The sequence below is a fragment of the Grampus griseus genome, assembly GCF_964374135.1.
Source record: "Grampus griseus genome assembly, chromosome: 5".
Classification (NCBI taxonomy): Eukaryota; Metazoa; Chordata; class Mammalia; order Artiodactyla; family Delphinidae; genus Grampus; species Grampus griseus.
The window spans coordinates 96,514,867-96,536,965 of record NC_138998.1 but is presented as its reverse complement, the minus strand read 5'-3'; the positions used below and the strand labels follow the sequence as shown (position 1 = coordinate 96,536,965).

The window sequence follows — 22,099 nt, the reverse complement described above, 5'->3', positions numbered from 1 at the left end:
AAGCAAACCCAGGATTCAAACCTAGGCAGACTAGTTCCAGCATTCCAGTGTGGGATTCAAACCTTGAACCATGAACTGTACTGGTAGTTAGAATGTTAGAGTGGAAGTCTGAAGTCATTGTGAAATTTTATTTCTTTTCCTATAAGATGTATGTCTCTCTGTGTGTGTTTCTCGATCGCTCTCTTTTTTTCTAGCTATACTTCCATTTTTCCACTTGTAGATTAAGTGATAATTGTGTTTATTACCCTTTAGGATGCAATGAGACTTAATACATTAAATATTTTTAAAAGTGCTTTAGGGGTTGGAAAGTAAAGGCCAAACGACTGTAACATAATTGTCGGGAGCAGGGTTGTTTTGGTCCGTTCCTTTTTTTTTTTTTCCTGAGTAAATTTAAGATATTTTATGTATCAACAGTCTGATTCATTTCACTACCTCCACTTGCTACTGTGGACATTTCCATTCATTCTTCATTGAACATATTCTCACTGAACACTCACTAGTTGCCAGAGGCACTGAGCAGCAAGGCCTGGAAAATTAAGTAGCTTAAGACATGTTCCCTTACTAGTAGGCATTCCCTGCCCAGGTCACAGGTCTTGGTGCTCACGGTTGAGGCATTGGGTGTGCTTATTAAGTGATAGTCAAAATCTTTGCTGTAGAAGAAAAGTCCCTAAGGAATAGTATTTAATTTGAAGGGTTATAGTTTTGGGGTTGGGCTTTTTAAAATGGAAAAATAATATTTCCAGGATGAAGAAATGAAGGAAAGTGCTTTTTTTTTAAGTAAATTAGCATTTCAGTAAAGCCAAGTCATTGAGAATCATATTAAATGAAACTGTGGATGACTGGGACTTGAAAGGACTTTAAAATTATTTGCTTTTGAAATATGCCTATCAGTTTTATTTTTGCTAAACATGGTAGAATGGAAAGGAGAGGAAGCCACATTGCATCTCATGATGTCAGGTATTCCTTTGTAGCTCTAGACATCTTCATTCTGAACGTCAACTGGTGGTTTATCCTTGATATAAAACATCACAAAGTAGTCAAAATGAACACTTTCATAGGAAGCTATATTTTGCATAAAGCACATTTGAAATCTTCCCATTTTAGGAGACTGGACTTGTAAGCTTAAAGTTCATAAGGTTTAGATGGTAATAATAAAAATAAATATATACTTAGAAAAATCATTTCTTTCAAAAGATTGGCCCTTATTATTTGGTATATACAGCATAAATTAAAGACACTCTGCACATTTTTGAGAAACTTCATTCATAATTTGACAATTTTTTTCCGCTGTAAAACATGCCTCTTTGTTGGCTAACATTTTCCATAGGAAAATTTTGCTGAAATTTTTTCCCAAATAATGATAAAGAAGCCTAGCTACATTGTGAAACCTTGTTAAATGAATGAAAAAATTGAGTATTTTTATGATAGTGTGATTTGTTACTGTAGAGCAGTTCAGAATTACTTGTGCTAAATACTAAAACCTCAGTTAGTTTTAGATAAGAGCAGTGTATATAGCATCTGTTACTTCTAGTGGGCTTCTCCTGAAAGTCATTTCTAATTAAATGTCTGGCTTATGAGCACTAATGAAAGTTATCTTGATGAGGTTTCATATGAGGTAGGGACCAACAGAAGTTGCCACGATGATGACGACCTGAATCCAGGGAAGCCAGAGATTGCACCTCTTGAGTTGAGATGAAATGTTTACCAGAAGCTCCACACCAACCAACCCCAGTCAACAAATGTCAAGAGAGCTAGTTAAATGTTGAGATTTGCTGCTGTTTCTTGTTTTCTGGATAGAGAGAACAGCATGGGCACTGGCATGGAGGGATGAAGCAACCTGGCATGAACTGTACACGGTTTCATAATAAGGAGCATAGGGCTAGAGGAGCAGTAGGCAGCATAGCATGGAAAGAAGGTATGTCACACAATGCAGCTGACCATCCCAGAGACAATGGGAAGCCAGGGAAGAGATTTAAACCAGAAAATAACATTAATGGCTTCACATTTTAGAAAAGTCATTCTAGCATCTAAGTGGAGGACAACTTAGAGGGTAGAGAGATCCAAGGCAGGGGAAGCAAATTAAAGGTATATTCCAGTGGCTCAGCATGATATGATGAGAGCCTATAGGCAGTAGAAGTGGAGTCAGAGAGGACGTAGAAGGATCAAATATGAGAGATGCTAAGTAAGATAGTAAATATACCTAAATAATTTGTTTTCATGGGATTTTGCCTTTAAAAGGAATAAAATTCATTTTTGGTGTTTCCATGAAATACATTTCAACAACAAAAAAAAATAGTTGATTTTAGCATAGAGGCCCTAAAATGTATGTCACAAACGGTATAGTTTAACTAAGCTCATTTAACTTCCAAATTTTATCAGAAAAATAATAGAATGAAATCTTTTGAATGGAGCATGAGACTGCTGAGATCAGAACTGTTGGGTGGGTTTCTTTATGGAACAGTTAACTTACTTTGTTTGATGGCCTAATCCTAGCCAGTCGTTTACAAATGTGGATGGAATAAGAGGAATCCATTACCATTGCTAGAAAGCCAGTTCAGAGCACATAATATGCTTATATACATTATTAACCTAAAAGAAAAAACTGCAAGAAAAATGGAAATAGGCCAAATTTTCCACATGCAAATTACGTCAGCTGGTCCTCTTTAAAATATTCCATTTTGAAGCCACTCATAATTCCACCTGCAGCCATCCTTTACATAAAATAAGAAATAGACATTTCAAAAGAAAACACATTTTTAGGCCATACCTCTGGAAAATATTAGAAATAAATTCTTAATAGTAAAGCATTTAAAATTTGCATACTCAGAATAAAGTCTAAATTTGAAATTCTCTCTTCAGTAATTCCCTCTATCAACCAAATTCATCAGAATGGAAAGATGCTAAAGATGTTATATCATGTTCACTTTTCTAATAGGATGATTTCTTTGTGGGAACTAAAGTTCAAGGTGGTGAGCCAGCATTAGAGTCTAGATGTTCATAAGTAGAAATGGTTTATTTTTCTCTCCCTGTTTTTTGTTTTGTTTTGTTTGTTAGTTCAATCTCATGAGAAACAAGAGGAAATTCTTCAGGAAATTCCACTTGAAGATGGTAATGTTTTAAAAAGGGAAAGATTAAGTCTGTCATTGTGTGTGTTAAAACATCACCTATATACATCAATACAAAACTCATTAATTAAAATATTGTTAGCTTTTTATTCTTGCAGCCAACATTTATGGAATAATGATGATATCCATAGCACTGGTCTAGTGCTATGGGGACATAAAGGTGAATGGGACATGGTTCCTGCCAGCCCTGAAAGAGGGCACAATTTAGTTGGGAGACAGGCTCACAGATAGCTATTATATAAGGTTGAATTTGTCTAGAGGCTGAAAAAAAAAGAAATACAGAGTACTATAAACGATGAAATAGTTAACTCATTTGTGGTTGAGGGAAACCAGAACATTATCTTGAAGAACTTGGCATTGAAGTTGAACCTGAAGGGATGGAGGGATGGGAAGGAAGTAGCAGCATTGGAGGAAAGGGAATTCTGAGCAAAGATAACTTAGAAATTGGAAAGCAGAGAATATGTCTTAGAAATCACGAGAAGCCTACTTCAGATGAAGCAGTAAGGATAATAAAGTGAGACTTACAGTACCTTATAGCTGTCTTTGGAAGCCTTTGGAATTTATTGGACACTCAGAGCAAGTTTAACTAAAAGTTTAAGAGTCTAGGAGCTAGAGACAAATTGCCTGAGTTTGAGACCTGGGTCTACTAAATATTAGCTATGTGACTTTGGACAAGTTACTTAACCTCTCTGTGTCTCAGCTTGCTCATCCATGATAAGAGATGAAATTCTTACATCAGATATTTTGAAATTCAGAATTTTTCAGAAAGATTATATTGTATAGTAATTAAATGTGTTAGATAACTTCCCCAACAAGGTCTCAGGCAGTGCCTCACCAACACATTTGTGTTTTCACAGCAGTCAATATGGGAGTCTATAAGCGGAATAAAAATGATACATAGCCTTATATGCATTCAATTCAGGTTTTATCCAAATGAATTTGTTACAAACTAAGGAAAAGCTACTGGCTTTCAGTGCTTTTTAGATCTCAAAATTACGGATAAGGGGTTGGGGGCCTGTAGCAGTACCATTCTCTTAAGATTGTTGTAAGACTCAAATAAGACGATGTATTTGTAGGGCTTGGCACCCTACCTGGTACTTGGTAAGTGATCATTGTTACTCTTTCTGCATTACTAGTTACAAGTGACATGGGAGAGTAAGTGACATTTCCAAGGTCTCTAGCTAGGCTAGAGTCAGGCAGCTGAAAGCATTTGACACTGGTGAAGTACATACTATGTTTGCTGGACAGTTGCAACCCTTCCAGCCAAATGAAGCATAATGAAGGCATGAACTTTGGAGAATAGTGAGACCAAAAAGATAGTGGGCTTGCTAAGGAGGTATAAGGGTGAGGGAGGAGGCAGAAGGGACCCCCAGGTTTGGGAAACAATTGACCTCTCGTGTTTCCATGGGTACCGTGTCGGAGCGCTGTCCCGTGCATTTCTTTGGTGAGCCTCACAAGCACACTGTGCTGATGTGTGGTGCTTGTAGTTTTTTGACACCTGACCCTAGTCCTTTCACACCTCCTTACGTTTAACCACGCTGCCTCTGCTGCCCCAACACTAACTCTGCCCCTACCCTCCTGGCCTACTCCTACTTAATCCTTAGGAGTAAGCTTGAATGTTACCTCTTCAGTGAAGCCTTCCTTAAATGATTTAGGAATAGTCAAACCCTCCTTCCTCCATCCAGACTTCTGTGGCACCCTTACCTGTCACAGCATTTGGCACGTTGCCTTAGCTCCTCGTCTGTGTGTTCTGTCTCCCCAGTCATTCCCAGTAGTAATCCCAGCACCCTCAATAATACATAACTGTCATTTAAAACAGATTTAATGAATGTTTGAATCCCTACTTTCCAAGTGGAAAAGTCAGAATATTTCAATAACTTGTCCAACATTGTGCAGTTTGGTTGGAATTGGGGTTTAAATCAGGTATGCCTGATTCTAAAGTCCATGTTATTTTCTCATCTTCACCTAAAGGAGGAAAAAACGTGTACAGATATTTATTTATGCATGTACAGGTGTAAATACTAGTGAAGGTACATGAGAGGATATTACAAAGCCAAGTATAATGTTTTTTGCATTGTACTTTCTGGACAAATACAATATGCCCTTTTAGTCATTTGTAAATATACATAAATAGAAGTTTATGCTTTGCAATAGTTGTTTTGTTTTTCTTTCTTTTTTTTGTTTTTTTTTTTTTTTGGCCTCTCCACATGGCTTGCAGGATCTTAGTTCCGCAACCAGGGATTGAACCCGTGCCCCCTGCAGTGGAAGCAGGAGTTTTAACCACTGGACCGCCAGGGAAGTCCCTGCATTAGTTGTTAAATAATCCTGTTTCTGTAAATCTAATATGATCATTAGTTTAAAACAACATAAAGAAATGGAAAGAAATTGGTAAAAACCACCCAAGATCCACTACCCAGAAATAACCTCCTATAAGATGTTAATGAGCTTCATTCTAGATGGTTCTCCATGCATAAAGACCTATGTTCATAATTTACAGAAGTTGGATATTATGGTATTTCTAGAAATAAAATAGGGAGATTTTTACCTTCAATACATTTTTATTGGAATCCTGTTCTCTTAACAAAACCTCAGACATGCCATGTGTATTCCCACCTCTGGACCAATTGCTCCCCACTCTGTAGAATGCTGTCCCCCAGTACCACTCAACTAATGTTCTAGACTCCTTCCAGCTTTGCTCAGAGCTGGGCTTTTTGGTGAGGTCTACCTGATCAATCCACCCGTACACTTTCAGTCCTTTCTTAGACTGCTCTTCTCTTCCTTTTTTTCCCACAACACTTACTACCTTCTTACATACAATATTATCTGCTTGCTTATTATATTATTGTCTGTTTCTCCCACTAGAATATCAGCTCCATAGAGGTGGAGGTTTTATCTCTTTTGTTCAGTGACCTATCCCTTATGTCTCTTGTACATGTTGTTCATGATGTACAAAGATGTACATGAAACACCTAGAGTAGTGCCCAATACATAGGCATTCAAATAGATCCTTGTTGAAAGAATGAAAATGTTACAAGAACAAAGAGTTCTGAATATAGCTTTGTAGTTGGTTAATCAAGGCTCTCTCATCTCCTTGTTTAGTAAATTTATGTGAGCTAATAAATTCTTTAGAGAGCTCAGTAAGTAGAGCTGCAAATACCTTCAAGTTTTACTGAAAAGGCAACTGAATAGCCCTGGCTATTCCTGTATGTTTCTGAATCTGCTACTGTTAGGAGATTGCTACATAGAAACTAAAGAGTTTGCCTGAGAATATATGAAATATATTTCATATCTGAACATATCCTGCACTAAAATGCCTCATAGATAATCGAGGCTTTTGTTCTGTGGACATTTCATCCTTTCTAGAATCCAGAACACTTTATCAGAATTCAGAGATGAGTGCTCAGGCCAGTGGTGTTTAAGAGCAATTCATTCTCCATGTTTTATTCTAGTACTAATTGATAATATTTGTCAATTGGAAAGTTGGAAAGTTTCTATTCCTATGAAAACATGTAGAAATTTGGTGTAGTACCCCATAGAAGTATTTTGATATGTGTACTTTAGTATATGTTTTTTGGTTTTTTTAAAATTTATTTATTGGCTGCATTAGGTCTTCATTGATGCGCGTGGGCTTTCTCTAGTTGCGGTGAGTGGGGGCTACTCTTTGTTGAGGTGCGTGGGCTTCTCATTGCGGTGGCTTCTCTTGTTGCGGAGCACAGGCTCTAGGTGTGCGGGCTTCAGTAGTTGTGGACTGCGGGCTTAGTTGCTCCGTGGCATGTGGGATCCTCCCGGACAAGAGATTGAACCCATGTCCCCTGCACTAGCAGACAGATTCTTAACCACTGCGCCACCAGGGAAGTCCCTAGTATATGTTCTTAATGATATTATATATAAGTACAAATACTACCTTTTCTTTGTTGTACCATCTTTTTTCTTATGCCAGGCATGCTTATTATACATTTTGCATCTACCAATTTATTCTGAAGCCTTATGTTTATGAGTGAGTGCACATTTTTGTTCAGGTGATTTTTAGAACTATTTTTGAACCATTAAATTGTTTAACCATGGAACTATCCAGACCACCATTCATTTGTATGACTCTGTTAATGCCTTATGTAGTATTTCAGAGAAAGTTCCTTCCTCGTTTTTCAAAAATGTGCTTATAAAATTTGTGATGACAATTGAACAGCCCAACCCTATGAAATGGTAATTTATGCAGCAATAAAAAATAAATAAATCCATGTAATGTTGGCTTGCAGCTGAAGGCAGCTGTGTTAAGCATGTTTTTTAGTCTCTTACATCAAAGTAATACATGCAGTGCCATATGAGAATGTGTAGGGCGGACGTCTTTGAAGTACCCCCATATTAGCTGAGCTTTTGTACCCACTCTACAAATATGAGGGAATTCATTGTTCTATGTCCATGAGGAATGATAAACACAATAATGAACTTATCAAAAATGCCTTTCAGATGGTTCAAAACCTTTTTACAGCAATTATCTCACTTGCCTTTAGAGCCTTTTGAAAATAATTTCTCAAGGACATTTTTCTCTAACTTCTCTGAATTATTGAAGTAGCCAAGAAAGATTTCTCTAAGTATTGATGTAGAGAAATTAAGCATCCCGTTGTTCACCTAGAATCTCCATTCCCAACTGTTCAAACCAGTATGCTATATGAGTCTCCAGTAGTTACTGAGAAAAGTAAAATCAGAGGATAAAAGTAAAGGAGAATAGGCCATCTGATGGAATAATTTCAGAATGTAGAACAACTTGCCAAAAGAAGTAAGAACGTGGATTTTGTCTGAAGAGACTGAACGGAGGCCAAGAGGAGAAAAATCCTATACTACATGATATACATCAATTACCTAATAGATTTTATTTTATTGTTTTGTTTTCTGTGATATGTTAATCAGAATGAAAAAGGGATGTGTGTGTGTGTGTGTGTGTTCAGGTATAAAGCACAGGGTAACATAAAACTGAGTTCTACCAAATGTTCAGGTATGGTATGATTGATCCATATTTCTGGAAGTACATCATATATTGGCTTAAGCAGATTTTTTTTTTTTTTAGTGAAATTGGAATGTGATTGTTTGGGAGCCAAAAATGCATTCTTTGAGTGCAATTTTACTAGTAGCAATTTATTTATTTATTATGTAGGATGTCTTGTCAAACCAAATTAAAGGTTATATTTTGTCTTCTCCATGAGTAATCTAGAGCCAAGAATGAAAACCACATAATATATTTTTAGGATTAAACCATTTATTACTGATAGATAATGGCAGAGCAGAAACAGAAGGCACCAGTTAGTCTGCATTAGCTCATAAGCCCTGGATAACTTTTTTGTGAACTCTAAAGGTTTGTGAAATTCTATCACTTGCATTAACTGTCTTATACATTTCTGATGTGGTCAATTGTCCTCTATCCCTGGTCACTGCAAGGGGCTTCTACTCTCAGGATCTTTGCCAAGAATTTCCCCCTTTGGGTGTCTTTTAGAAAGAATGAGCCTCCTCTCTGGCCAACCACTTTAACCACTATGGAGGAGGGATCTCTGTGTAGAAAGGAAAGACTCCTGTAGTCGTAACAGAAAAACCTATTTTTTTTTTTACTCAGAATCCTGCCTGATTGAGAAGCTAAGTTAAAATCATATATACAGCTATTTATTGAGGACATTCTGTGTTGCCAAACACCAAGGCCCAGTGTACAGAATAAAAACTGAAATAGTCCCTTAATTCAATGTGCATATGAAATAATGCATTTAGATCTGGATGCCATATTTTAAAAGGTATATTAACAAACAGATGACCACAATGATAAGGAATTTGTGCAACAGGGACTCCAGAGCTAAATAAACTGAGGAATTTGATCATGGAAGAAAAAATTTAGTGGGAACAAGATAAATCTTGTTAAATATAAATATTTGAAGGGTTTGCCACAAGGAAGGTATAGGGAGTGGGAGTGTAGGATAGGTAGTTAGAAATAGCATATTGAAAACATTGTCTTTTTCTTTATAAAACATGGACTACCAGAATTAAAGCTCAGCAAGACTTGGGTTAATTGGAGTACTGAGCAAATTGAGTGAAAAATCCTACTGGAGGCCATAGTTTATTTTAAAAAAAAGGTTGAGAAACACTGTTTCAGAACATTCAAAGAGCTCCCAAAATGGAATTTGTTGTCCAGTAAGATAATAAGTCCCAGGAAAGTAAGGTAGGCAAACCGTACTTTTAAAAATAAGTCTGAAATTTCCTTTCAGCCTTCTGAGCGTCTCTTATAATCATAAGAAAAGCTTGTTTCAAAGGCCATTTCTAAAGTCCTGTTGCATATATCCATGAAGCATATTGAAGGCTAAGGCCAGAACACAGTGTATCACAATGCTTTGATTCTGATAGGATCTCATTCATGAGATACAATCTGCACGTGGACCAAAGTCAACAGCAAGAAAAGTCACAGAAGAATTAATTGCTATAAGGTGTTAAATTTTCTTTTATACCTGTTTTTTAGTCTTATAAGAGGATACAAGGTAGAAAATGCTAATCATTTTTATTTTAATAAGAACCAAATATATTGAAATTGTAAGACATAAAGACAGCTTACATCAACAGGATGCTTGATGGATGGTGCGCATACATCAGTATGTAAACTGGTTGTGAAATATCTTGGGATCAGGTGGTCTTTCATGAAGCTTGGTACACTAAATATATGGCCCTCCATTTCATGGTCATAAACATATACCATTGTAAAATAAAGAGAATAAAGATATATGTGTGCTTGGTGGGATTTGTAGCTTAAAAAAAAATAAAGGAAAAGTATATCACTGGCATAGATTATTTTTAACAACTCAGTTTAAGTGCTAATGAAGGTTAGTCTTCCTAAAAATTCCTAGTGAAAGAAAACAAGAGGACGGTAACTACGTGAGCTGTAGAATTTACTTGAGGTTGGCTGATTTGTATGTTTACCTTTTTTTAATGGGGAGAATTGAGATGTTAGTTTGTCAAAGAGAGAAATCACAGATTGCAGATGGGGAGAGAGACCCAGAGAGAGAGAGACTGACTAAAGTAAAATGGAGTGGTGGTGGGTATGGACCCTAGAACTCAAGTAGAGGAAGGAGAATGGTTCTTCCTCTACTTCACTCGTTCTCAGTGGGGGACGCTTGTGCCCTACATAGGACATTTGGCAGTGTCTGACAAGTCACAGCTGGGATTGGGTGGTGCTGTGGCACGTAGTGGGTAGAGGCCAGGGGTGCTGCTAAACATCCTATAATGCCCAGGGCAGGCCCTACACCAAAGAGTCATCCAGCCCAGGATGTCTATAGTGCCAAGGTTGAGAAACCCTGATCTGGCTGGGAGAGCAAAGAAATGTTAGGTGCAAGAGATTTAAACTAAAGAAGCTTGAACCCTATGGCCTTAATCTTATTAAAACAGAAAGCCACATGTTTGACAAGACTAACAATTCTGTTATTAACGTGAACCGAAAGTCAGAATTTGTTTAACAGTCTTGAGACCCCGGTTAGTCTCTTCATGGGTACAGGTAATAAAAGTATTTTGAAATTCCATTTTAAATTGCATGCATATGACCAATGAGCAAGTCAGCAAAAATGCTTTTGTCAACTTAAAAATAACACTCTAGCAGTAAACATTTCATTAACTTGATTTGGCAAACAATAATGCACATGGTTTTAAGATATAGCCCCCAGTCTCTCATCCTGTTGGATTCTTAAAAGATTTCAAGGGTCGTATTCTTCCAGGTCATTATTCTGTTTCTGGGGAATATCTATATTTTGCTAATCAAATTAAAGTAAAAAAGAGCTGGTACACCAGAATGCAAAGATGAGTGGTAATTTCATTGTTTGTCAATACATGTTCATAATAAGCTTGTTTCTACTGTTGTTCTATTTCAACAGCTATAATAAACGAATAAAAACTAAAAGCATTGTTATGAGGTCTTTGATTTTAATCCAAACCATAATTTTTTTTTCTTTTTAGAAAGTCTGAAATTTCAATCTTCCAAGTTTCTCTTGTAAGAAAAACTGTTTTAAAAGCCATTCCTATTTTTTAGTTCAATTCTGCCTGGTAGCTAGGTGGTACAAACAAACAAAATAATCCTTTCTGTTTGCTTCCTTGAAACATGGAAAAGTGGAATTGTCTAGATTAGCTCTTTTTACAGAAACACCTGTTACATACACACTTTAACTCCCACTAATGGCCAGTTGTTCATTCTTGGGACCAGTTCTTCCCCTCAGTAATTTGTGCCTTAGCCCTAAATCTGACAGGTGCCTTCATTTTCCTGGCTAAAAGCGTCTATCTTTGTTTCTATTAAAACTTGTCTCATAGTACCAAGTAATTGGGAACTTTCTGTGTTTCCAAATTTTTGTATGGATTGTTAGAAATGTGGTGTAACTGTGATCATACCTTTAGCCCAGGTACATTTTCTCATGGACTATGAAGGAAAAATTAGCAGTGATTTTTTTTCTCAACAAATTCTTCAGTCTAACAGTGAGAATAACATTTACCTAAGGATTCACAGTTTACAGAGCATTTTCATATACATTATCTTGTTCGGATCTTGCAACAACTATATGATGTGAGTATTATTATTTATACTCTTGGAGATAAATGAACTGTCAATTTAAGTGAGGCTTATGGCTTGGAAGCTCACAAAGTCCAAAGTGATCCTCCGGAAATTAACAGCCAGGTGTTCTGGTTCCTGCCTTATGGGTTCCAGTTCTGAGTTCTGCTCTGCTTTCTCAGGGACTCCTGGCCATGGCCAGGACATGTATCTAGGACTGTAGGCAATTAACTGGGGTAGGAGAGGGGCCAGAGGGGAGAAATGGGGAAATTCCCTAGACAAGAAGAGCATCTCTTCCTATCTAATAACCTATTTCTTCTGGAGCCCCAGTACTGCAGCACTTCTGTTTTGGCCAGTTTCTCCAGTTGACTCCAGCTTTCACCTCTATTCCTTGGTCCAAGCTGTGACCCTGTTCTCTTAGTCCGCCTGTTCCTGCATTTCCCTGTTCCTGCAAGGCACTCTGCCTTTATAATGAAACACTTTTTTCATTGTGGAATTGTTACACTCAAAGCAGATTTTTAAAAATATTCATCAGTTTATTCTCCTTAATACTTATCCTGCAGAAAAACATCTAAGGTGCAAAGAGTAATGTAATCATATTTTAATATACCAATATGTTATTGATATGTTAATATTAAAAGTTAAGCATTAAAGTGATAGAAAGGAAAGTGGAAATAAACTTTTACTTATTCAAATTGGTTTTAGCAAAACTCACATTATTCATAGTCAATGTTAAGATTTCAGGTAGATAAAGAAACTGGAGTAGTTCTTCCCTTAGTTCTAAAGCATCTGGTACCTTCTTGCTAGCAGAAGAATGAATCATGCCCAACAAGAGCAGTAATGCCAGTGTTTTGTTTCTGAATGTAATATTAAGAAGGCTGGGTCTTAAAATCTCATAAAATGATTATTTTTGCAATTCTTTATTTGCATTTGTATGTTTATGTGTGAGAAAGAGAAATATATTGAACTCATATTTTCTGAGTAGCTGTTATATGACAGATACTGTTTTAAGCCCTAGAAATACAGTGATGAACAAAACAAAGTTCCAGCCCTAATGACACATCCACTGGGAGGTGGGAGAAGGAGGTCAAAGAAGAGAGAAAGGCAAAGACAGAAATAGACACTGGGTTTCCATATCAGGACTTGAAACCACAACCGCGGCTGAACCATAGCATGTCAGAGAACTTAACATTGATCCATTGACCTACCTGCTCACTGTCCCACCAGAGTTACACTGAGAGCTGTTACCATCAGGGCTGGGGAGATAACAAGGTGAACACTGAGTATTCTACCACCTAATGCCGGCCACACCTCTCAACTGCAAATGAAATCAACAAATATTTAGTGAACACCTATTATGTGCTCCTGTAGGTTTTCGCTCCTAGCTACAATTAGGATTACAGCAGAACCTTTTAAAAATAACAATTTTTATACTCCACGTAAAACCAATTAAATCAGAATCTTGGGGATGATATCCTGGCATCAGTATTTTTCCAAAGCTTCCTGGTGTGATTCTGTTATACAGCCAGGGTTGAGAACCCATTTCCTATCAGGTGCCCAAAGGGAGAATAGAAGAAAAAAATAAGAAAAATCCGCCCATGTTTGTAAAAGATAGTACCTTTCTGAAATCCCATAATAAATGTGGGGGAAGCAAACACTTATTTTTCCTGCATATTTTTATCCAATAAATAAATATTTGACTCCTTCTGTGAGTGGAAGGGAGTTGGAAAAAGTATAAAGCATGCCCTTTCCCTCAAGGAGCTTAAATTATGATTAGAAATAAAAGGCAGAGAGTCTAGAGAATTGAAAATGTTCAAGAAATATCTCCAAATGGCAAAAGGCACACATAATCTGGTCTATGAGTTCCCATAAGGACAAAGGACACTCCAGAGTTCAGAGCTCTTCTGAGGCAAAACCAAGAAAATCATTCACCCCCACATTAATGCTCAATAAAACATTAGTTTTGCAGCAGAAAACTCCCATTTACAAATAAGTAGCCCATGTCTTATTTAAAGAGAGGATGTTCTCATTAGAAATAAATGTAACCATTTCAAGTGGCTGATCCATCAATTTGTGAATTGTGATATCAACTTGCAGGGACACATGCCTCTCCAAAGGCTGAGAACAGTCAATGAATGTCCCAAGTGAGGTTTTTAGGAATAAATAGGAATTTATTGAAGAATATAATAATAATAATAAATAGGAATACATTTAGGAATATAATAATAATTGTTTCAAGAAATATTCCCATTGTTGAAGATATATGAAGTGATTTCATATATTATCTTATTTAATCCTCAACAAATATACATTATTGAGAAAATGAATCACGTGTCACTATTAAGTAACAAATTTAGGTTTTGAGCTTAAGTCTTCCAAGTCCATTGTTCTTTCAAATACCCAGTGGTTCTCAGTCTTAGTTACACATCAGAATATTCAGGGAACTTTTTCAAAATTGCCAGGGACCAGCTCACCAGTAGTTCTTACAGTAGGTGGAGGGAGCAGTGGGAGATGAAGATGGGGAGGGTGACAGGGAAATACCATAGGTGCTTCAAAAATACACATCGTTTCAGTGATCCTTATGGTTACCTCCTCTGCAGTGAATATTAGAATAGATTTGTCAATAGTTAAAAACTTTGTACATAGCTATGACAGTAGAGAATTTTTATGAAAAGATAAAATAAGAATAGCATGAGGGGGGCTTCCCTGGTGGTGCAGTGGTTAAGAATCTGCCTGCCAATGCAGGGGACACGGGTTCGAGCCCTGGGACGGGAAGATCCCACATGCCGTGGAGCAACTAAGCCCGTGCGCCACAACCACTGAGCCTGCGCTCTAGAGCCCGCCTGCCACAACTACTGAAGCCTGAGTGCCATGCTGAAGCCTGAGTGCCACAACTACTGAAGCCTGTGCACCTAGAGCCCGTACTCCGCAACAAGAGAAGCCACCACAATGAGAAGCCTGCACACCTCAATGAAGAGTAGCCCCTGCTCACCACAACTAGAGAAAGCCCGTGAGCAAAAACGAAGACCCAGCACAGCCAAAATAAATAAATTAATTAATTTTTTAAAAAAAGAATAGCATAGAAGTAACAGAGTTTTGATATCTCATAAATACCAAATATCTGGTAACCTAACTCATAAATCACTCTCTTATTACACAAACCTTGTTAAAATGTAAATTAAATGTAATGTATCCTGAAGAAAATTGCTTTGAAAATGTAGGCTCAGGCTTTCCACATCACGAGTCAAGATCGAATTGAATAAAACTTTTCAGACCAGTCACTCCAGGCTCTTGCTAGACCATAGAGTTGAAACCAGTTAGTCTTGTATGGAAATTCAGAGTCATACTACATTACAGAAAGAGTATTTAATCCAAAAAAAGAGTGAGAGTATTTAATCTAAGCAAGATCTGTTTCTGTCTGAAAAATTACTTAATTCCATAAAATAATACTATTTGTAAAGTTTAAATCTATCCTAGATAGTCCTATTTTAGATCTGAAAGGGTTTTTTTAAATAATGTTTTCTATCATGGTAGCCTATTGGAAACATCTTTAAATTAGATAACTTTTAATCCCTTTTGCACGTGTTTAAATGTATGTGTACCAACACAGTCTTTAAATGTATTCTCAAAATGGAGGAGAGAAGCTATATTTATATACATATCCAAAGAATGTTCTTCTTTTAATTAGGCATTTACCAACCACAGTTTCCAAGGGAAGTAGGATTTGTGGGTGGTACTACTTTTCTAGGGGAAAAGTGCAGCCTATTTACAGTTTTGTAGAGCTTAGTTCTCTTGTAGCTTGTATAGACCTTTTGTTATCCTCTTATTCCTTTCATGATGCCTTTTTTTTAATATTTAATTTTTTCTTTTATGTCTTTTATTTTTTTTTAATAAATTTATTTAGTTATTTTTGGCTCTGTTGGTCTTTGCTGCTGTGCACAGTCTTTCTTTAGTTGTGGCGAGCGGGGACTACTTTTCCTTGCGGTGCATGGGCTCCTCATTGCGGTGGCTTCTCTTGTTGCAGAGCATGGGCTCTAGGCACGTGGGCTTCCGTAGTTGTGGCACGTGGGCTCAGCAGTTGTGGCTCACAGCTCTAGAGGACAGGCTCAGTAGTTGTGGCGCACAGCCTTAGTTGCTCCACGGCACATGGGATCTTCCTGGACCAGGGCTCAAACCCGTGTTCCCTGTGTTAACAGGCAGATTCTTTTTTTTTTTTTTTTTTTTTTTGCTGTATGCGAATCTCTCACTGCTGTGGCCTCTCCCATTGAGAAGCACAGGCTCCGGACACGCAGGCTCAGCGGCCATGGCTCACGGGCCCAGCCGCTCCGCAGCATGTGGGATCTTCCCGGACCGGGGCACGAACCCGTGTCCCCTGCATCGGCAGGCGGACTCTCAACCACTGCGCCACCAGGGAAGCCCAACAGGCAGATTCTTAACCACTGCGCCACCAGGGAAGCCCCATGATGCCTTTTGATCATATAACTTATTGAGATCTCTTTGGGCTAATTAAAGAGAGATGAAACTCAGTGTTGCTAATCTTCCTAATAATTACTTGGTATCGTATTTCCAGAAAAAGAAGCATTCTTTCTCCTACCGAAGGTGAGTTCATTTCGTCTGTAATCTGTATTCTCAATTCCATAACAGCTGATTTACTCTAGAACAGATAGCTTCAAGTTCGCCTTCTCACCTATATATCTTCAGCCTCCCCTTTTCTCTCCAACATCCACTCAACCTAAAACCATTGCTGACTTTTTCATCTTAACACTTGGGCTCTCACCACACAGGTCACCTCCAATATCCTTGTAGGCAAACCCAGTGGATACTTTCTACCTTTGTTTATCTTACTTCACCTTTTAAGAACATTTAACACTATAGACCACTCTGTCCATCTTGAATTAATTCTTCCCTTGCCTTCTGTGATTTCTTTTGCTCCTGCTTTCTCCCTACTCCTATGTTTGCTTTTTCTCAAGCCCCTTTGATGGCTCATCTTCTGTCTATCTCATAAATGTCTATACTTCCCAGGGTTTTATTCCCAACTCTCTTACTCTTCATTTTGTCCCTGGATAATTTTGTTCATCTTTGGCTTCAGCCAGTGGTACGTTAGAGCCAGTTCCTAAGAACCAGTTGTGCACATCTCTTCTCAACTTTTTGTTCAGTGACCATCATCTTGGTAGCTTGAAATTGGCCAAGGTGGGAGTATGTATGCCACAGAAATAGGCAAATGCTACAAATCGGGCAGGGGGGGATTTTTGTTTTATTTTCTGAGAGCTAGTTTAATAGCACACCACTGGCTTCAGCAATGATGTATATGCTGCCAATTTCCAAACCTGTGTCTCACACTTTCTGAGCTCTAGCCATTATTTCCAGCTGATTTCTGGCCAGCTCTCTTGAATGCCCAAATGGAACTCATTATCTCCCAAACCAGCACTCTCCTGCACTAGTCCATGCTTTGGCTAACAGCCCCACCATTCTCCTATCATCCTTGCAGAAAGCCAAAACTTCTCTCTCCCTAAACCACCGCATCTAATTGATTGGTATGTATATATCTCCACCATATTTCACAAAAGATTTAAGTTAGCTCAACAATATACATAGTAGGGCAGGACAGAATAATTTCTCCCACAGTGTTAGTAAAGGAGGGGATCTGGGCAAAAGAGAACTAAGCACAAGAAAAATAGATGAACTCAGAAGTGAGATAGGTACACAAAACACATGCCATGGAGTCCAGCCAGCTACATCCTGCCAGTTAGTTCAACACCCTGAATTGCTCTGGATTCTTCTTTGCCAGCAAGGCAATATCACAGCCTCCCTATTCACCCTCCCTGCCCCCGGACTTACTGCTTTCCCAGCCTCCCATTCGCTTCCCACAATGCTTTCAGAGAAATGATTCTTAAAATCAAATCTGATTCTAACACAAAACCTTTCCCATCAGCTTAGAAACTTTCAGTAGTTCTACACTGCCTTTGGAACAAAGTCCAAACACACACCCAGAGGAAACCTCCACCAGAAGATTTTTGGTTCGTCCTTTAAGGTTTTTCTCAGATATCACTCCTCTGTGAAGCCTTCCCTGGCTCCCATAGGCCCTTCTTCCACTGTATAATGTATAATGTATATCTATATTATATAATAATATGACTTGATCAAATATATATACATTTGATTCAATTTACAGTTGTTGAATGCCACTTTATGCCATATTTAGTATTGAGAATACAGAGTAAGACAGCCCTTGTTTTTTAAGGACCTCTAGTTGAGAAAACATATTTAAGCAAATTATAGAAAGTGTGGTAAGTTCTGCACTGTAGAAGAGAAGCAAGCTACAGAAGTAACAGGGAGGAAGAACAGGAACACTGTCTCGTAGCACATATTACCATCTTCTGTGATTATTACTTGTGTTTCCCACTGGAATGGGAGACATGTATATCCCATGCACCACAGTGGGAAGTACAGAGTAGGTGTGCAGTGGTAGGTGTATGTTGGATGGATGGATGGATAGGTGAATGAAAGAAAATTGCAACAACTGCCCAAAATTATTTAGAAGATGATCAACAAATTCCAGTGATCCTTACTCTCTTTGTCATCTATTACCAACTTTATTTAGAGTTGGGTGAATGGGGGTGTATGAATATGAGAATGTGTATATCCTTACACTGTATAGGATAAATCCTTGCCATGGGAACTTCTTTTTGTGGTTCAACCAGTTTTGAATCTGTTAGCCTTCGGGGAGGAGCTCAGGGTCCAGCCGTTTCAGTCAGCCCTTTGCTAAATACATCCAAGAAGTCTGTCACTTGATGGTTCATTTGCTTTACAGTTTGCCAGAAGCTCAGGCAAAAGGTCCCAATGAAAAGATCTCTGTGTTTCTGTGGTCTCTTGCTCGGTGAGGGGAGAATCCCCAGGCCGTCATCCCATCACTAAACAATACCTCCAGTTAATCTTACTAGATTAAAACAAAAAAAAGTCCCACACCATTCTAAAAGTTAATAGTTCAGTTTCACCCATAGTCTTATTCCCTCTAATCTCTGAAGGCCTCTGTTCATGCTAACATAAAAGTGTCTAGACTCTAGAACAGTGGTTCTCAGTCCTGGCTTTAAAAAAAGGGAGGGCAATACCCAGCTCCACCTCCAGAGAGTTACTGACCTGCAGCAGGGCCCAGTCATCAGTATTTTTTGAAAGTACCCAAGTTGATTTTAATGTTTAACCAGGATTTGACCTACAGTTCAGGCCAGAAAACCTTACACTTAGCCTGGAATTTACTTCACATGACTGCCTCCTTCTTATCCTTCAGGTCTCTACCTAAATGTCAGCTTTTCAGTGGGCCGTCCCCATTACCCTGTGGCTCAGAGCACTTACACCATAATCTGAAAATAACTTCTGTATTTATGGATTTTCTTGTTTATTATCTGTCTTCTTACTAGGTTAGGAACTTCATGAGATATTTATTGGCATCTACTATTAGAAGAGTCACAGCTCGCCTTCAGTAGATGTTTTAAGTTGCAGTGCCAAAGATTGCCTACCCTTACCACTTCTTTACAAGAGAAAAACGAAACGCCTTTTTATTCACTAAGTAATATACAGTAAGTCCCCTATATACGAACCTACAAGTTGCGAACTTTCAAAGTTGTGAACGTGCATCTGGTTCCAGCAAGAAACCAGAACGTTTGCCATCACTATCAGACGTGCGTGAAATTGCAGCTTGCCCTCGGTCTCCTATTGCTGGCGATCCTTTAGCTCTACCATCTCCCACCTCCTCTCCCTCCTCCAGTCAGTAACTCTTCTTGCCTGTTCACTTGATGCCAGCCCTTGTATGCCAGCTGTTATACTGTACTACCGTACTATAAGATTTAAATGTTTTCTTTACTTTTTGTGTTTGTCTGTTTTTAATGTATTATTTGTGTGAAAAGTATTATAAACCTATTACAGTGCAGTACTTTATAGCCGACTGTGTTAGTTGGGTACCTAGGCTAACTTTGTTGGACTTATGAACAAATAGGACTTATGAACGCCTCTTGGAATGGAACGTGTTCTTATGTAGGGGACTTACTGTATCCTTGTGAAAAATTCAAGCAACACTGCTAAAAGTGAAACTTTTAACCCCCATTCTCCAGGAGTAACCGTTGTTTATAGTTTAGTGTTTATCATTTAAAGTATTTTACAGTATGTACACAGATAATATACAGGCTGAATAAAACAGAATTGAACACTTTCAAAAACGTATTACTCAGTAACTATGATGTATATAAACTTGCAGTTAAAGCTTGGAGTTGCCCTTTGGCAAGACACCTGTAAGGGTAACTTGACAATTTAGTGCAAACTACATTTTCGTAAAAAATCCTAGTTACTGAGTGATAAATTTCTGAAAGTGTTCAATTGCTTTTGAATCACCCTGTATTTTACACACACACACACACACACATACACATACACACTTCCTGAAAATGGGTTCTTATTGTACCTACTATTAATGAAGATTATTTTACAAGTTAGTTCTCCCAAAATTGAGGCTTAGATTTAAATTGTTTTAAGGGATGATACGTTTGGTAGTACCTTCTCACTTTATCACAGTTGAGCTCTTTGGAAACATACTAGTTCAGGGATCAGTGAACTATGCAGGCCAAAGCTAACCATTCACCTGTGTTTATAAATAACAAGCTATGCTCATTCATTTACCTATTGTCTATAGCTGCTTCTGTGCTGTAATGGTAGAGGTGAGCAGTTGCGACAGAAAACATATAGCCCACAAAATCTAAAATATTTACTATCTGGTTCTTGGGGGGGAAAGTTGGCTGACTTCTGCCCTAGTTGATCAGAAAGATTATACAATCAGTAAGCAATCAGAATAAACCACATGAGCCCAGTGTATAAAAATGTGTTGATGATGGGAGTTCCCTGGCCATCCAGTGGTTGAGACTTCTCCCTCCAATGCAGGGAGTGCAGTTTCGATCCCTGGTCGGGGAGCTGGGATGCCACATACCTTGGGGCCAGAGGACAAAGACGTAGGACGGAGGCAATGTTGTGACAAATTCAATAAAGACTTTAAAAATGGCCCACATCAAAAAAATCTTTAAAAAAAAATGTGTTGATTGTTCTGGGGTTTTACATTTCTAACTAAAGAAAGAGTGGACTGTTATGTCTGTTTGCTTTTTTAGCAAGGAAATCTGCCAGAGCATTCGTGAGCGATAGGATAGGAAAGGAGTGGAGAGGCATGTTGCATCTAACTGGGTCCCGTCTTCCTGTCGGGCAGGTCACATATTCTCCCTTTCTATTCTCTCCCTTACCAAGGGGAGCAGTACTTGTTACAGAGGTGGCCAGGGTTTTCAGAATACCTGTAGGATGGATCCTTTGAATTTAAACCAGTCTGCCCTGTCTCTGCAGCCAAGCTTCATAAATTATTTGGCTGAACAATTAAAGGGCTGTGCGCTTTGTTGAATGCTGCTCCAGGTCCAATGGGGTGACCCCCTGCCCCAGCCACTCAGCATGCAAGGTAAGGGACCCCTCACGGTGTCAGCTGTGAGGGAAGCTCTACAGGGCCTTTGGTTTTCATCTCCGCTGGACTTGCCTATTTTCCCCAATCCCAAGTTTTGTTGGAAATGCCCCTCTTTGGAGATTCGATCAAAAATCTTGCAGTGATGAGTCTTTAAATGTTTGCATTGGCCAGCTTGGAAATGGTGCCATGACAGGTGGAAAGCATTATGGCAGGACAGGCTTACCAGGAGCCAGCCACCTCCTCTTTGCCTTGGATTGGTCTCTAATGAGTCTCTCATTGGTCTCTTTGGACTGGTGGTATGTGAACTCACAAACTGATAACTCTTGACTAAATCATGTACATACTGGCCCTGCATTTGGTTTCAAGTTAGGGTTACAACATCCATCTTAAATTTGAATTATTTGGAGGCTAGAGTACCCTTTTTGTACCCATTTTTCTTGTTTTGCATCCCTTGTGACTCTTCTTTATTGTTCAGTTCATTGCCTCTACAGAAAAATAGGTGTTAATGCATTATATCCCCTAACGAGTATTTGCTTTTATGCTTCTGTGATTTAGACTAGAGTGTCCCTATAACCTCAGTTATGAACATTCACATTTTCTAGAACCAACATTTCCTACCTGCCACTTTTTTCTGCTTTAACAAGATTTGTACATAGCTACACACTCTTTCAGTAATGCAGTGTGGGATGGAGGTAGCCAAATATTTGAATGACCTGTATAGCTGAGAATAAATAAAGCTGACTTATACAACTAAATGTTTATCTGCCCATTGTATGGGTGTGATTGGCCTGAATTTTTAATGATGAAATTACAGAACTGGAAGGGACCTTGATGATCATCTACTTGTACAGATGTGGAAAGGGCCTATAGACCTGGAGTGACTTGTCCAAAATGATGAAGCCTAGTCCTTGAGGCATCAGACCAGATGGCATA

General features: G+C 38.4%; 2 protein-coding genes across 6 annotated transcripts in view; one reads left to right on the top strand and one right to left on the bottom strand.

Annotated features, from left to right (window-relative positions):
- Positions 1 to 22,099, top strand: part of CMSS1 (cms1 ribosomal small subunit homolog) — a 383,342-nt gene that overhangs the window by 179,985 nt on the left and 181,258 nt on the right. The gene's annotated exons all lie outside the window — the stretch shown is intronic.
- Positions 1 to 22,099, bottom strand: part of FILIP1L (filamin A interacting protein 1 like) — a 306,442-nt gene that overhangs the window by 173,426 nt on the left and 110,917 nt on the right. The window contains exon 1 of one of the 5 annotated variants that reach the window (XM_082654399.1): positions 12,891 to 12,966. The exons of the other annotated variants lie outside the window; for them this stretch is intronic. The gene's annotated coding sequence lies outside the window, so the exon portion shown is untranslated. Of the gene's footprint in view, positions 1 to 12,890; positions 12,967 to 22,099 lie in introns of those variants that run through there. 5 annotated transcript variants of the gene reach the window in all.